Source organism: Symphalangus syndactylus, chromosome 15, assembly GCF_028878055.3.
Source record: "Symphalangus syndactylus isolate Jambi chromosome 15, NHGRI_mSymSyn1-v2.1_pri, whole genome shotgun sequence".
Lineage (NCBI taxonomy): Eukaryota > Metazoa > Chordata > Mammalia > Primates > Hylobatidae > Symphalangus > Symphalangus syndactylus.
In genome coordinates this window covers 74,997,219-75,015,262 of record NC_072437.2, presented here as the reverse complement: position 1 = coordinate 75,015,262, position 18,044 = coordinate 74,997,219, and the positions used below count along the sequence as shown (strand labels likewise).

Genomic DNA, 18,044 nt, shown 5'->3' with positions numbered 1-18,044 from the left:
TTCTAAAATTATATTATGATGATTATTTGTCCATCCAGTTAATACACTAAAAGAATTTGAAGTTTGTACTTTAAATGAGTGAATTACACAGTGTATAAATTATATCTCAATAAAGCTGGGGAAAGTTAAAAGTATATGTAGGATGCATACAAATATACCACTTATCTTTATAAATGAATGAAATTCTGTCATTTGCAAAAACATGGATGAATTTACAGGACATTATACTAAGTAAAACAAGCCAGATACAGAAAGACAAATATCTCATAATATCACTTATATGTGAAATCCAAAAATGTGCATTCATAGAAGTTAAGAGTAGAATGGTGGTTTATCAGAGGCAGAGCAGGGCAGGGGGCAGGGGTGGAAAAAGGAGAAATATTGAATGGGATAATGCTTCAGTTAGGAGAAATACATTCTGGTGATATGGTACACAGCAAAGTGACTGCAGTTACTCATAATGTAGTGCATATCTTAAAAGTTCTAAAATTAGTACATTTTAAACATTTCACCATAATGTTATAAATATCTGAGGTGAAAGATACGTTAGCCTAATTTGTCCATTTCACAATATTTACATGTACTGTACCCTATATATATTTATCAATAAAATCAACATTTTAAAAAGTGAGAAAAACAGATGTGCTAGATCTTCATCTAAAGACATTTCTGAGAAAAATGCATCTGTTTTCTTTCAGAAGAAATTTCCACTTAATAGATATTATGGTAACTAAAGTAAGGCAGATAATTTTGGCCATCAGCTTATATTATGGGATAATCTCTTTTTGCTGACCTTGTAAAAGCTGTGGCATATTAACAACAAGTAGGAACATTTTTTTTATCATGATCAGGTAAAGTTCTGCATGTTTCTATTTTGAATAATATTTTCCCCAGGAATCACAAAGTGTGAATGCCTTTTATTTCAGAGGTCTAGCCCTAAATGGTTTAGTCAATTACATCATGCATTCTGAAATAAGTACTGGGGCATTTGTGAAGGTACTATATATAATTGTGTTTTAAATTTAACTATCATATAAATCTACTTTTCTAGTTAAGAGTCTATATTTTATAGAGGCCCTCCTTATACATAAGCGCTTTTCTGATAGTATTTCCATTAGATTTCAAAGATAACTAAAGGAACAATTTTGCTTTTATTTTTTTATTATTATTATTTTTTAAGGCTAGTCAACTGAAGCAGTGGGAGTGGAGAAGGAACTGCTTTAATTTTTATATGTTGGCGTTACAGGCTATATGTGACAGGCTATATACTTGTCTGCTGAATTTTAGAAACCAAATGAAATATTTATTTCACATTTCATTAGATTTAGGGATGATGATTACATTGAGGGACTGGGACTAGACTGAAGGCACTACATCATCAATCACTTGGAAACAATATTTTGCCTATGTGTTATGTTATACTGACAAAAACTTTTATTGTGGCAGGCAATATAGCTCCCTATTGAAATATGTGAAAAATGTAGAGAAAAAAAGACAATATTTGTTATCAAGGGATATTTAGGCCTGAGATGCATGATGCTAATATTCAAAACATACACTTTTTAAAATTAGATTTAAAATGTAAATTGAAGCAGAGCATTTAGAAAAAGACAAAATATCTACTATAAAAGACCTGGGTTAGAAAAGTTAAAATGCTAAATGAAAAAATAATGCTTCTTGGGTGGCTTAAAATAGAATATGAGACAAAAAAATTACCCAGAAATTTTTCTAAGATTAAAAACATGTATACAGTTTCTTTGATATAAAATGAAATAAAAGTCTGGATATAACTTTAACAGAATAGAACAGGGAGACAAGGGCAAAGAGCAGGTGTATGCAGAATGAAGTGAACATATTATTGTAACAATGAGAGGGACAGAGTTGAATGATTGCTCTTGGAGACAAGGGATTTTCATGTCTAAGTTAATGACAAATCTTTTGTTTGCAAGTTAAAAAAAATGTAACTTAAACCTGGTGAAAGAATAAAGGGTGGTTGGGGGCATGATTCTTTGTACACTAAACTTGTTTTAATGACTAATGAATTAATCATAAGTTCAAATGATTTTATGGAGGCCCTTTCTTTATTTGATATTTCTGGACTCCTTTTTTCTTTGTGTGCTCCATTTTTACCTACTTGAACAATTTTTATCCGCAAAGTTTAGGAAACACTGTAACCAAATGTTACAACATAATGTGATCCCTGAAAGCATTTGCAGCTGGGGGCGTAGGGGAAAAGGGGCTTCTAAAATGCATGTTAATCTCAGTGAAAACTTAGAAGTTTAAACATGGTCCTCCTTAGGTCATGTGGCTACCCCAGGACCAATCATTGCACCAGACATAGGAGATATCTCAAAAGCCAGGGTGGAGTCAAGGTTCTCCAGTGGAGTTTCCACTTTAGAACTCAGTTTTGTCAGGCTTTGTGTTTGCATATTACAGACATGATAGCCATATAGCTATCTATTCCACTTCCAGTAGAGATGAAAACCTAAAAGCACAGGCCCATTCAAAGGATTTTACATGAATCTTCATAGCAGCTTTACTTGCAACAGCCAAAACCCGAAAACAGTCCAAATATCCATGGACAGGTGAATTTGTGACTTATAAACTTACTGTGGCATATGTATATAATGAAATAATACTCCCTAGTAAGAACAGAACAATTGATAGATGTAACAACATGAATAAATCTCAAAAATAGTGATGCTGAGTGATCAGAAAGTATACATACCCTATGATTATATGTATTTGGAAATAAAAGCTTATGGACAGTGACTGGAAGTGGATCAGTGGTTGCCTGTGGATGGAATGGGGATAGGCAGGAAAAATTGAGTAGAAAAAGCACAACGAAACTTTGGTGGTAAAGGTAATGGATATGTTTGCTATTTTAATATGTTGTTGGTTTTGTAGAGCTACAAATGCCAAGAATTATCAAAATGTACAATTGAAGTATGTGCAGTTTATTGCATGTAAATAAACCTTTTAAAAATTAACCGATACAAATTGACTTACATGACCAGAAAACTCTTGAAAAACTCTCCTGTTTTCTCCCCTATTTTTATTCTTGCATGCCCTTATAGACTGTGTTAACACATTTCTCATCTTACTGTTCTTTTGTGACTACATTTCTCCAGGTCAATATAATTATCACCATAATTTCTTGGTTTCTCTTTAGTTCATTAGTAATTATGAGTAATGTATTGAAATGTTAAAGATATGTTCATGCATTCAGAATCCTCTGCTCTCTGATCCACATAATAGTGAATTATGCTGTCAATAATTACACAGTATAGTGCTTTTTTTTTTTTTTTTTCTTTTTGAGTGGAGTCATGCTTGGTTACCCAGGCTGGAGTGCAATGGTGCATTCTGGGCTCACTGCAACCTCCACCTCATGTGTTCAAGTGATTTTCCTGCCTCAGCCTCCTGAGTAGCTGGGATTACACGCATCTGCCATCATCCCCGACTAATTTTTGTATTTTTATTGGAGACAGGGTTTCACCATGTTGGCCAGGCTGGTCTTGAACCTCTGACCTCAGGTGATCCACCTGTCTTGGCCTCCCAAAGTGCTGGGATTATAGGCATGAGCCACCACACCCGGCCAGAATATTGCTACTTTTGCAAATAGCTACAATTGACCCTGATCTGGACTTTGAGTTGATCATAGCTTTGTAAAAGAGGATAGCATTGTAAAACTACAAAATTAGGCTAATAATAAATAACATAGAATGCTTTCAGTATAAGAAATAATACTATCCTAAGCAAAAATAAATAAATAAATAAAACTGGAGGAATTATATTATCTGACTTCATATTATACTACAGAATTTTAGTAACCAAAAGAGCATGGTACTGGCATAAAAACAGACCCATAGATCAATGGAACAGAATAGAGAACCCAGTAACAAATCTACATACCTACAGTGAACTGATTTTTGACAAAGGTGCCAAGAACATACACTGGTGGGGAATGGTGTTGAAAAAACTGGATATCCATATGCAGAAGAATGAAAACAGACTAGTATCTATCACCAAATTCAAAAGTAAAATCAAAGTTGATTAAAGATGTAAAGCTAAGACCTCGAACTATAAAACTAGTACAAAAAAACTTTGGCGAAAATCTCCAGGACATTGGTCTGGGCAAAAATATCTTGAGCAATGCCCCACAAGCACAGGCAATCAATGCAAAAATGGACAAATGGATCACATTAAGTTAAAAAGCTTCTGTACAGAAAATGATACAATCAACAAAGTTAAGAGACAATCCACAGAATGGGAGAAAATATTTGCAAACTACTCATCTGACAAAGGATTAATAATCAGAATATATAAAAAGCTCAGACAACTCTTTAAGAAACAACCTAATAACCTGGTTAAAAAAAGGGGCAAAAGATTTGAATAGATATTTCTCAAAAGAAGACCACAAATGGCAAACAGGTATAAGAAAAGGTGCTCAATATCACCGATCATCAGAGAAATTCAAGTCAAAACCACAATGAGGTATCATCTCACCACAGTTTATATGACTTGCATGCAAAAGACAGGCAATAACAAATGCTAGCAGGGATGCAGAGAAAAGGGAACACTTGTACACTGCTCCTGGGAATGTAAATTAGCAAAACCACTAAGGTGAACAGTTTGGAGGTTGCTCAATAAACTAAAACTTGAGCTACCATATGATCTAGCAATCATACTGCTGGGTGTATACCAAAAATAAAGGAAATCAGTATGTCAAATACATATCTGCACTCCCGTATTTGTTGCAGCACTGTTTACAAAACTAAGATTTGGAAGAAACCTTAGTGTCCATCAACAGATGAATGGATAAAGAAAATGCGTACATATACACAACGGAGGACTATTCAGCCATAACAAAGAACAAGATCCAGTCACTGTCAGTAACACTGATGGAACATTACGGATCATTATGTTAAGTGAAATAAGCCAGGCACAGAAAGACAAATGTTACATGTTCTCACTTATTTGTGAATCTAAAATCAAAACAAACTCATGGACATAGAGAATATAAGGATGGTTATCAGAGGCTGGGAAAGGTAGTGGCGGGGGGTTGTGGGAAGGTGGGGATGGTTAATGGGTATAAAAATAGAGAGTTAATAAGACCTACTATTTTATAGCACAATAGGGTGACTATATTCAATAATAATTTAATTGTACATTTTGAAATAACTAAGACTGTAATTGAGTTTTTTATAACTTGAAGGATAAATGCTTGAGGGGAGGGATACCCCATTCCCCATGATGTGCTCATTTCACATTGCATGCCTGTATCAAAACATCTCATGGACCCCACAGATACATACACATACTATGTACCCACAATATTTTTAAGCAATCTAATACAATTTTTTAAATGGCACTTATTTTTTGTTACCTTCAACTATTGTAAAATATATTCTATTATTTATGATTAGCCTTGTTTGAAAACATATTTTAAAAACATTATTTAAAACCAAATAAATGGACTAGGAGTAACTTGCATAAACAGAAATTGCTGCTACTTCTTCTAATTATTGAGATGGTATTTCTATATTTGTGAAATTATCTGTGATAGAAAATTGAATTGTTTCCAACATTATTATTTTTCATAATTAAACATGTTATATTGCTACTTCTTTAAAAGTAGGCTTTAAAATATTGCCAATCTATTTTAAAGTCTACTTGCCAAAATATTAAACTATTCTTAAAAAAAGTAATTTATTTAATTACTTAACTTCCTCAAGCAATGTCCTAATTTTCCCAAGCAATTATCTGATTTTCTCAAGCAATTGATATTAGCAAGTTGTGCTAGTTAACTGCTGAGAATCATTGTCTACATATGAGATAAATCATCTGTCAATCTTTTAAAGAAGACTTTATGAGCCTTAGAGATTGTAGTCCAATCTGTATCACCGACTTTAAACATTGGATAATTGACACTCCATGTTGCCTGTAAGCCTATTTCACAGCAGCTGAGTGATGTTAATAGGTGCTTCTTGGAGTGCCATTTTCCTTATAATCCTTAGATTCAGATTGACTGAATTCTGTCAGTGGAAATTGCCAGAATTATATCATTGTGCTTTGCATCTAGTTTCACTTTTCCAAAAGCCTACACAGATTTCAGATGTGTAGAAAATAGCTCTTGTTTTCCTTCTGGGTAATCTTTTTCACGTCACCACTCTTGTCAGCATCTGCATTGGGCAAATTTCCTAGGACCTCCCTTCTGCTTCTTTTAAAATATGAAAACAAAATCGATGTAGCACAGCAAGCCAGAGAAAGTCTGCTTTGGTTGTCTCACGGCCATAGTCACCCGGCAGTTCCTTCAGATGTGGCTTCCCTGCTCAGCCACTGAGCCCACTGCGGTTCTCCTGCCTGCAGAAGTGGCTCTGTGAGCCATTTGAGGAGAAAATGGGGGATTTGGGGCTTCAGCTCGAGGAGAACACGGTGGAGATGGAGGAGCCCCTGGGTGTCCTCAGGTTAACTGAAAACATGAGAGGACAAAAGCGTGGGACCAAGTCTGTCACTAACCTGTAAAGGACTCTCACCAAGCCGACTGGGCACTCTGCCTGCGTGCCTGCCTTTGCCACCACCGTGTGCGGGAATGCCTGGGGCACGACTGGGCCATCCCAGTGTTCTTATTTCTAGACATTCCGAGTTTACCCCTCAGCAAAACGCCAGAGGCTGGCAGACACAGTGGAGCATCAGGCAGTAGGGATCTGAAGCCGTGGAATCTCCAAAGGGCCTCTTGACCGCGTCCCAGAAGCTCCAGCTCATGCTGGACATTGCCCAGAAAGCCCAGATCGTCTGTGGCAAGACCTCCTGGATTGTGATTTTGGTTTGCATTTCTCTGATGGCCAGTGATGATGAACATGTTTTCATGCGTCTGTTGGCTGCATAAATGTCTTCTTTTGAGAAGTGTCTGTTCATATCCTTTGCCCACTTTTTAATGGGATTGTTTGATTTTTTCTTGTACATTTGTTTAAGTTCTTTGTAGATTCTGGATATTAGCGCTTTGTCAGATGGGTAGATTGCAAAAATTTTCTCCCATTCTGTAAGTTGCCTCTTCACTCTGATGGTAATTTCTTTTGCTCTGCAGAAGCTCTTTAGTTTAATTATATCCCATTTGTCAATTTTGGGCTTTTGTTGCCATTGCTTTTGGTGATTTAGACATGAAGTCCTTGCCCATGCCTATGTCCTGAATGGTATTACCTAGGTTTTCTTCTAGGGATTTTATGGTTTTAGGTCTAACATTTAAGTCTTTAATCCATCTTGAAAAGTTAATAATAATAAAAATAATAATATGGAAGAAATCATAAAAAGACCTCCCGGAGGCCAGGAACTTGGTCTGGGCGCGAGGCCTGAGATCACCCCTATGTCTGGGACGCCTTCCTGCCCCTCTGCTTCTTCCTTGGCCGCTTTAGGGGGAGCGCCTCGCCGTGGGTCTCCCTGCAGGCGGCGTGGTGGTGCTCCTGGATGTCACCTCCAGGCGCTTTTGAGACTGCGGCCGGCACCGGGCGCCCAGCACCTGCGGATTGGCCTCCCCACGCCGGGCTCAGGGACCTCCAGCGCTCCGCCGTGCGGGCTGCAGGCGACCTCAACGTGGAGCTGCTGCCAGCGCCACAGGCCCCAGGGGAGGCCCAGGATGCTGCTTCACGGCCCCAAGAAGGGCAGTTTGGAGGAAAGTCTTTGGCCTGATGGAAGGCGGCGCCCATTGGGGGCGGGGCTGAGAACTAGGCTGGCGCCGCTGCCTGTTAAGTCCGGACCAAAAGGCCCACGGCCTCCATCAGGAACCAGGTGCTTCTCCAAATCCCGGACTTCAAGGAGGAACAACGGCGTCAAGCTGGCTGACACCAGGAACACCCAGAAGTCCCCGCTCCTGTCTGTCCTTCCGCACTCAGGAGCAGGGATGGCCGCAGGGACACCATCCGCCCACAAACCGCTGGCGTTTGCTGCCATGGTGCGCGGAGATGCGGTCCCTGAGGCCACTTTTGGCCAGGACGCCGGGATCCTATCAGCGGCAGTATCCCGCGCTGACACTCAGTATTGACTTTCCCAGGACATTGCTAGATTTTTTCCTTTTTAAAACAATTTTGCAGTGGGAGAGCAAAAAAGGGCATCCTCAGAGCTTTTGCAAAATTCTCCTGGACCTGTTCTATGGTGTTCGCCTCTGCGTTTTATTGACCACTAATTGGCCAGAGCTCCTAAGGCCTATAAGGGCCCCACCCAGGGCTTTAGAGACCCCTGAGGGACATTCGCAGCTCAGGAGGATAAAGGTCCTCAGGGGCCTGCTGCGAGGAGGACATGCAGCCCCTCAGTCGCCACGTCTTCCTCCATTCCAGCCTGGAAACAGAGACCTTCCCCTCCACCCCACAGGCCTTCATGACCTTGGGACCCACTCTAGAGGCCACACGCATTTCCACTGCCAAAGCAATGACACAGGAGATGGAAATTCTTGGCCAGGCGCGGTGGCTCAAGCCTGTAGTCCCAGCACTTTGGGAGGCCAAGGCGGGCAGATCACGAGGTCAGGAGATCGAGACCATCCTGGCTAGCAAGGCGAAACCCCGTCTCTACTAAAAACACACAAAAAGTTGGCAGGGCTTGGTGGCCGGTGCCTGTAGTCCCAGCTACTCCGGAGGCTGAGGCGGGAGAGTGGCGTGAACCCGGGAGGCGGAGCTTGCAGTGAGCCGAGATCGCGCCACTGCACTCCAGCCCGGGGGGACAGAGCGAGACTACATCTCAGAAAAAAAAAAAAATTATTTTCCTTCAGTATATGCCTAAGTAATTTCTCTGTTAGAGCCCAGAGTCGTGGGGCCCACACCGCCAGCTGACACATGAAAGTGTGGCAACGACGTGGTGGTGTCTCTGTGTGGCAGTGTGTCCGCATTTCTGTGTGGTGGTGTGTCCGTGTGGCAGAGTGTCTGTGTGGTGCTATGTCCATGTGGTGGTGTGTTCACGTATCTGCATGGTGATGTCTCCGTGTGTGTTTGTGTATCCGTGTGACAGTGTCTGTGTGTCTTTGTGTCCACATAGCAGTGTCTGTGTGGTGGTACCTGACAGTGTGGAGGTGTGTCCATGTGACAGTGTGCCGGTGTGTCTGTGTGTGGCAGTGTCCATGTGGCAGTGTGTTTGTGTTTGTGTGAGAGTGTGATGGTGTGTCCATGCGACAGTGTAGTGATGTCTCTTGTGTGTCTGTGTGTCCCTGTGGTAGTGTGATGGTGTGTCCATGTGGTGATGTCTCTGTGTGTCTGTCCATTTGACGGTTTGGTGATGTCTCCGTGTGTCTGTGTGTCCCTGCGATAGTGTGGTGGTGTGTCCGTGTGGTGATTTCTCCGTATGTCTGTGTGTCCGTCCATGTGAATGTGCCAGTGTGTCCATGTGACCGTGTGACGGTGTGTCCGTGTGGTAATGTCTCCGTGTGTCTGTACATGTGACAGTGTGGTGGTGTGTCCGTGTAACAATGTGGCGGTGTTCCCTCCCTGGCTTGCGGAGCTGGCGTCTTTCCCTCTCAGCCCAGGACGCCCCAGGAGGCCCAAGCTTGCCGAGCAGGAGGCAGCTTCTGTGGAGGGAGGCGCAGGGAGCCCTAACAGCCGAGTTTGTGGGGTCCCCTGCATTGGGTGGGAGTGAGAAGAAAGGCGCCGGGGCAGCCAGGACAAGCCTGGGCCTGCCCTAAGGAGGTGACCCACTCCAGGCCTGCATTTTGGGGCGAGCACTCCAGCTCGGTCATCTTGTCCTAAGTCCTTTGTGTGCCGTGGAGATTGCTGAGTTTTGAATAAGGGAAGGTCATCTTTGTCGCGGAAAGCCTGTCACTTTTCAGCCTCATCGCTGGTGACACATCAAACATCCGGCACCTTCTGCCAAGAAAACTCCCGGAAGAAAATGTGGGAACTGGCAGTATCCAAACAGAGTCGTCACACACAGATTTCTGTTTGGTTGGAGATCTGCCGTTTTTCCCTGTGGGTGGGGGAAGCGGAGCAGCTCTGCAGCGGGAAGGAAGGTGGGTTCTGTGCGGCCAGGAAGGTCCTGGCCCGGGGCGGAGGGGCGAGAGGTGATGTGCGGTGAAAGGCTGTGCAGGGCAGCGGGCAGTGTGCATCGCCCCTACTGCCGGGCGCCCAGGAGGAGGACAGGTCCAAGCCTGGCGGGAGCAGAGGCGGCGGGGCTGGAGTCCCCGCACCAGGCGTGAGGGCCGGCAGAGCCGCAGGCTGTGGCCGAGGGGGACTCCCGGGCACCTGGTGGGCGTCCCCATGACCAGGATGCACACCGGGCTCCGGAGGCCAGGCGGACCAAGCTGGGGTGCCAGGGGAGGCTCGAGGTTCCCGCAGCGGGAGGTGGGTCCCTGGACCCTGGTCTCCTGCTGCTGTCCCGCACATGGGCCGCCTTCGCTCAGAGGCGTCCCGCCAGGGTCGCCTACCTGGGACCTCAGCGCAGCTCCTGGCGGGTGGGAGGCTGAGGCAGAGACCTCGGGGCCCAGCTGGGTCTGCAGTTTCCACCACTCCTGACGCAGGGCGAGCTCAAGTTGTGCCGCCCAGGCAGGAAACCCTCCGACCTTGCCAGCTTTAGCGCCAGCCTTGGTGACTCTCCAGCTCAGCTTCAATACCTTTCAACAGTTTTGTGTTCTCTTTTATCAAAATAATTCTTTCTGTATTTGCTGTCCTTTATCAAATAAGAATTTGAATATGCATATGGAGTGATATCACAGTTGAAACATTAAACAATACACAATTTCATGTGTCTTTTTTTCTTTAATGTATAATTTTCTAAGAAGTAAAATTATGACTCTACTGCAAATATAAGATAAACACATACCAACAATGTTATTCAACTCAGTAAGCGATGAGGGTTCCAGTAATAGGTTCAAATCATTGCAAGGAACATTAAAGGAGATTTACAGCCAATGTTAAGGTCGGACCGTTGGTTAGTTACAATACTGGTTAGTATCCAACATAGCCAGAAGCTGTAATCTTTTTGAGTTATCTCTTCCATGGCACAGAAATGATGCATTTTTCTGCTGTACAAAATATTTATCTTTTCTACTACTTCTGCACATAAAAATATTGCTAGTCAGAAAAGACCAGGATTGCACTGAAAAAAAAATCTCAGTAATATCTCTCACCTGTATTCATACTTCTTTTTTTCCTGTATGAAATATCTTTCAACTGCATTTTCTATCTGGTTTATAGAGAGAGAGAGAGGAAAATGAATAAAAGCATAGTAAATGAATATTTTGATAACATTTTACAGCCTTATTCATGTCTAATGAACATAAAACACACTTCCAATATTTAAAGTGTAAATGAGATTAATTTGTTATATACATGTGCCCATTAAACAATCACCATGAAGGGGACAATGAGCATATCCAATACTCTCAAAGCTTCCCAGTTCTCCTTCGTAATGCACACTCATACCTCTCAGGTGTGAAGTATTGAGCTTCACACATACACACAAATACACACTGGAATATCTAATTGTTTCAGAAGCATTTGTTGAAAATGTTATGTCCATGAATGGTCTAAGAACTTTATCAAAAATTAGCTGATAGCTGATATACGTGTGTATATCTATATTTGTACTACATTGTCTTAGGTATTACTGTAACTTTATAAGTCTTGAATCCAGGTGCTAATTCTCCAACAGCACCTGGTTTCAAAGTAACTGTTTCTTTCAAAGTAATTTGCCATTATAGACCTTCTACCCATCAATGTACATTTCAGAATTTTAGTTTCTCTATTTCTAAAATAAGAAATCCAGCTGTGATTTGATTGGAATTGTAATAGATCAATGTGGGAAGAGTAGACATCTTAACAGTATTGAGATTTATGACTCATAAATTCCATTTATTTAGGTCTCATTTATTTTAGCAATATTTTGTAGTTTTGTAGTTTTCAAATGTTTCTCGTTTTTGCAGGTTTATCTCTAAGTACTACATATTTTGATATTTACAATAATATCAAAATTATGGTAATATTAATGCAAATGTTGTTTTATTTTTTCTTCCATTAATTGTCAGGTTTTAAATCATAATTTAATTGTATGATAAAACTGGGTTTTGCGAGAAATGTATACATATTGTATATATACTTTTTTTTCAGTTTGGCAGATTGACTGCATTATCATATCATAATTTAAAATTGCACTAATTACCACTCAGCCTGCTCTCAAGGACAACGTATCAAAATATATATCATGTTTCAGTTTATTTAGCATCATGAAACTCTCATATTGCACTTACTTTCGGAAACTTGGAATAATAAAATAATGTAAGTATCAGTTCACAGGCGACGTATGAGTACATGCGACAATTTTCTAAATATCAACCTATTGCTCTTTAATTCTGTTTATATTGTCAATTTTTTCCTCCTCTTGAAACTCTCTTATGCAGCTTATTGACTTTTGGTTCAATTCCTTCTCTGTTTTTCCCCCAATCTACTTTATAATATTTTACTGATGTTGTGCTCCTTTTTATTTGGACACTTTTAAAAAGCTGTATAATTTCTCCTTTGTATTAAAATGCAAATCCATATCCAAAATAAATGAGTGCAGGGACCAAACAGATGTTTGTGCAGCATGTCCATTAGCAATATTATTCACAATAATCAAAGGGAGGGAGCAGCCCATGTGAATATTGATGGATGAGTGGTTAAACAAAATGTGGTATATACGCAACATAATAATATTCAGCCTTAAAATATATTCTCACACATGCTATGAAATAGATGAAACTTGAAGACATGCTAAGTGAAATAAGCCAGTCAGAGAAATTCAAACATTCTATCACGGCACTTCTATGAGTTACTCAGTGAAATTTGTAGAGACAGAAAGTAGAATGGTGATTGCTAGGGGGAGGGAGAGGGAGAGGAAGGGGAAGTTGAGTGTTCAATGAGTACAGCGTTTTAGTTGGAGAAGAAGACAAGTTCTGGAGGTCTATGGTGGTGACTGTTGCACAATAGTGCAAATATACTTAATGCCACAAAACTGTGCACTTAAAGTGATTAACAAGGTAAATTTTATGTTCTGTATATCTTTCCAGAATTATAAACCTGCCATCACAGTATAGAAATAGAATATATTATATAGCGTTAGGTGATGATATTTTACACATTTGCACATAATTAGAATTTTGAAGCCTTAATTTCAGATTAGGTTGTCTAGGACATAACAATATTGATGTCAGAAAGCCATAAGCAATGTCTATTTTCAATCAGATTTACTAAAAAATTTTATTGAACTGGTCAATTTTCTTTGCCAATATTACTGTATTCTTATTTCTAGTAATAGAAGTGTGAAAAAGCATCAAGGAAACTTCAATTGCATTCTCATACTGACTGCATACAATAATTCTGAAAATAGTGGAAGTTATGTATATCCCCCATAAGTAAAACACGTGTAACACAACAAAACAAAAATTAATAGGAGACAATTCAAATAATGGTGACCTGTTATTTTTATCTAGTTAAGTACCATTCTTTTCTAACGGGAATTTGCTATTTCAAATATATGATCTGAGATGTCTATATTTATATTTTGAGATGCCATACAAACTTGAGTCAATGACGTAGAACTTTACAAATCAAGAAGCTTATTCTGGGACAATTTCTTTTGACATTTTCTCTAAACTACTAAAGAGACATTAATGAGCCATAAATTATATTATCTACATTTACAGCATTTAAAATGTGTTCAGCATGAAATATTAGCTACGGGGAAGCTAAATAAATTGAACATGGAATAAAGATTTATCCTTAAATATAAATTACAAGAAGACTTTGATATTAGTTTTTCACAAGTGAAGCATCTTATAAAGTGTCATAACCTTTTTGGGGAAACTCTGGGAAAAGTGGAGAAACTCTGAAGGGTTTTAAGCATCTTTCTTGAAGCTACAGACTCCATAACCTCTCTTTACAGGGAGGTCCTGCAGCTCCTACAGAAATGAGTGGCTGAGATTCTTGGTTGCATAGCGGAGCTTCTCATCCAAACCTTTTCCCTGTTTAGTGTCTGCGTATCAGTATAAAAGTTCTATAAACTGTAGTTACTTATTTTAATCCCAAAGCACAGTAACAATATATTTCATCCTAGGGCTAGCAGTTTCTGTGAGTGTTTTGTCTAATTCTCAAAACCCTATCTACAGGATTCCAAAGAGCCTAAACCTAGGCAATACCATTCAGGACATAGGCGTGGGCAAGGACTTCATGTCTAAAACACCAAAAGCAATGGCAACAAAAGCCAAAATCGACAAATGGGATCTCATTAAACTAAAGAGCTTCTGCACAGCAAAAGAAACTATCATCAGAGTGAACAGGCAACCTACACAATGGGAGAAAATTTTTGCAACCTACTCATCTGACAAAGGGCTAATATCCAGAATCTACAATGAACTCAAACAAATTTACAAGAAAAAAACAAACAACCCCATCAAAAAGTGGGCAGAGGACATGAACAGACACTTCTCAAAAGAAGACATTTATGCAGCCAAAAAACACATGAAGAAATGCTCCTCATCACTGGCCATCAGAGAAATGCAAATCAAAACCACAGTGAGATACCATCTCACACCAGTTAGAATGGCCATCATTAAAAAAGCAGGAAACAACAGGTGCTGGAGAGGATGTGGAGAAATAGGAACACTTTTACACTGTTGGTGGGACTGTAAACTAGTTCAACCATTGTGGAAGTCAGTGTGGCGATTCCTCAGGGATCTAGAACTAGAAATGTCATTTGACCCAGCCATCCCATTACTGGGTATATACCCAAAGGACTATAAATCATGCTGCTATAAAGACACATGCACACGTATGTTTATTGCGGCACTATTCACAATAGCAAAGAGTTGGAACCAACCCAAATGTCCAACAACGATAGACTGGATTAAGAAAATGTGGCACATATACACCATGGAATACTATGCAGCCATAAAACATGATGAGTTCATGTCCTTTGTAGGGACATGGATGAAACTGGAAAACATCATTCTCAGTAAACTATCGCAAGGACAAAAAACCAAACACCGCATGTTCTCACTCATAGGTGGGAATTGAACGATGAGAACTCATGGACACAGGAAGGGGAACATCATGCTCCGGGGACTGTTGTGGGGTGGGGGGAGGGGGGAGGGACAGCATTAGGAGATACACCTAATGCTAAATGACGAGTTAATGGGTGCAGGAAATCAACATTGCACATGGATACATATGTAACAAACCTGCACATTGTGCACATGTACCCTAAAACCCTAAAGTATAATAAAAAAATAAAAAAAATAAAAAAAAATAAAAAAAAAAAGAAGCAAACGAGAGACTGAAATCAAAAAAAAAAAAAAAAAAAAAAAGTAAAATATTTTAAGGCCAGGCGCAGTGGCTCATGCTTGTAATCCCAGCACTTTGGGAGGCCGAGGTGGGTAGATCACGAGGTCAGGAGATCGAGACCACGGTGAAACCCCGTCTCTACTAAAAATACAAAAAATTAGCCGGGCGTGGTGGCAGGCGCCTGTAGTCCCAGCTACTCAGAGAGGCTGAGGCAGGAGAATGGCGTGAACCCGGGAGGCGGAGCTTGCAGTGAGCCGAGATTGCGCCACTGCACTCCAGCCTGGGCGACAGAGCGAGACTCTGTCTCAAAAAAAAAAAAAAAAAAAAAAAGTAAAATATTTTAAAAAGGAGAAAGAGAGAAAGGGAAAGAAAATAATATTAATAGCCCATTCTGTTACTGTTATTAAACACCAGAATACCTTTCTGTTAATCTAATTAAAATTAGTGACATCATTTAACATTTATGTCTTCAACAAAAGTTTGTAATCCTGAAAAAGACATTTAATTTGCTAATATATTTGAATTGAATTGAAATCCTTATATATTACTTTAAATGTAATTTGCTAATAAATATATTTGAATTGAATTGAAATCCTTATATATTACTTTAAATAAAGAACACAAGATGAATTATGATGTAGAAAATTCTATCCCTCATTGTCCAAAATCTAATAGTTAAATTGAACTTGTTAAATAATATTTTTTGCCAGGCATGTGGCTTACACCTGGAATCCCAATATTTCGGGAGGCAAAGGCAGGTGGATTGCTTGAGCTGAGGAGTTGCAGACCAGGCTTGGAAATATGGTGAAACCCAATCTTTAAAAAAAAAAAAAATTTAGCCAGGCGTAGTGGCTTGCCTGTAGTCCCACCTACTCAGGAGGATGAGTTGGGAGGATCACCTGAGCCTGGGGAAGCTGGGGCTGCAGTAAGCCATGATTATGCCACTGCACTCTAGCTTGGGCAACAGACTGAGACCCTGTCTCAAAGAAAGACAGAAAGAAGGAAAGAAAGAGAAGAAAGAAAGAAAGAAAGAAAGAAAGAAAGAGAGAGAAAGAAGAAAGAAAGAAAAAGAAAGAGAAAGAAAGAAGAAAGAAGAAAGAAAGAAAGAAAGAAAGAAAGAAAGAAAGAAAGAAAGAAAGAAAGAAAGGAGGAGATAAAGAGAGAAGGAAGGAAGGAAAAATAATGGTTTTGGTGCCAATAATCTTTATGGAATTTTGCTTTAATGAAATAGATTTAACTAAGTAGTGACATGATCTGCTTAAGTGTATTGACCCTAGCAATCAGAGGCCTCCATATCCCCACAATGACTTAACAGTTACATTTGACAAGCATTGATTCTCCTATCATACATACAGCATAGTCAGAATTTCAGAATTCCAACTTTCCCTATGCTATTTGGGCACATTGCTTAACATCTCTAAGACTCAATATTTATACTCTTAAGATACTACTAATAATAGTACCTAGTTTTTATGATATAATGTGCATCAAAGCATTATACTTTCAGGCAGATAGCAATTTCTCAATAAATATTTGCTAATGGTTTAGTACAAACAGGAAAATTGGATTATGATATTTATGACACTGTTGATTCTCCTTCTAGAAACATTTGTTTCTAAAACTTGTTTTCAAGTTAGAGCACTATTTTGTATTCAAATTGAAAATACTACATGTTCAGATTTTTTAAAAAACAGTATTGCATGAATGTTTTAATTAAAAAATTCCTAAATGAGCTTAAGCAAGGAGGACAGGGGGGATAAGTAAAATAAGGCTTTGTGGCATAGAAGACATTTGGTGGAAATCTTTCAGCTCAACTAAGATTTGAAAAAAAAAAGAGAATTTTTATAAGAAATGTAAAGGCAGGATTTACCCTGTTGAGCTTGTGGAGAAAATACAGAGTCTAACATAATTCAAAAGAGACTAATCAGTCAAAGTATTTTTGAAGGAATATCTTGAAGAGAGAGAACATAAAATGAAGATCAGGTATGTAATTATTTTAACAATCTATCCATGAGATTAAAAGCATTGGGTTTTATTTTATTTGTCAAAAAGGGACAATAGTTTCAAGAACCATTCTTTGTTCAGCCTAAAGAGGATTTAACATTTTGAACCAGCGACATATTGTGCTAAGTAGGATAATATTCAAATTTGTGTCTATGTCAACAATTTTGTTCTCAATTAAAAACACCTTATTCACACAACTGATGATTATCTGCATTTGATTTAGTGCTGAACTATCAAAGGGGGACTAACAAAAACAAAATATTAGAGTTGCAAGTGGCGTAAGTGGAAAATAGTGATCATATTGAACTCATCATTACTGAAATAAGAAAACAAAGCATAAAATAAATAAGAAAAAAATTGACTACATGAACATTTGCTTCTCTCCTAAGAATCAAAACCCTTAATTTGCTGTGGCAAAAAAGCATCTGGGTCCATGAACTCATGCAAAAGTCTACTGTTTCTGGGAGATAAGAAGAAACAAAACACATCATCTTTCAGAGAAGGTTAAGAAACCTCTCATACCCTACCCTACCCCACCTGAGACCAGGCAAAGGATCACTGCTTCTGGGGGAAGGATGCAGGAAAAATACTTCTCCATCAGGAGAGGAACAAGGATTGTTTTGGGGCCCAGGATTTTGCACTAATGCAGAGTCATGCTACTGTGGTAAAGGGTTGAAAAATCTCCATCCAGTGACCACAGACAAAGGTGCATTGTTCCTATGGAAGGAGAAATAAAAGAGTTTGTCCTTA

The 18,044-nt window shown here is 39.5% G+C and overlaps 1 protein-coding gene across 1 annotated transcript in view; it reads right to left on the bottom strand.

Annotated features, from left to right (window-relative positions):
* LOC129463987 (coxsackievirus and adenovirus receptor-like) overlaps positions 1–18,044 on the bottom strand; it is a 39,023-nt gene that overhangs the window by 3,537 nt on the left and 17,442 nt on the right. Inside the window, exon 4 of the mRNA XM_055244767.2 lies at positions 11,102–11,157. The gene's annotated coding sequence lies outside the window, so the exon portion shown is untranslated. The remainder of the gene's footprint in view (positions 1–11,101; positions 11,158–18,044) is intronic.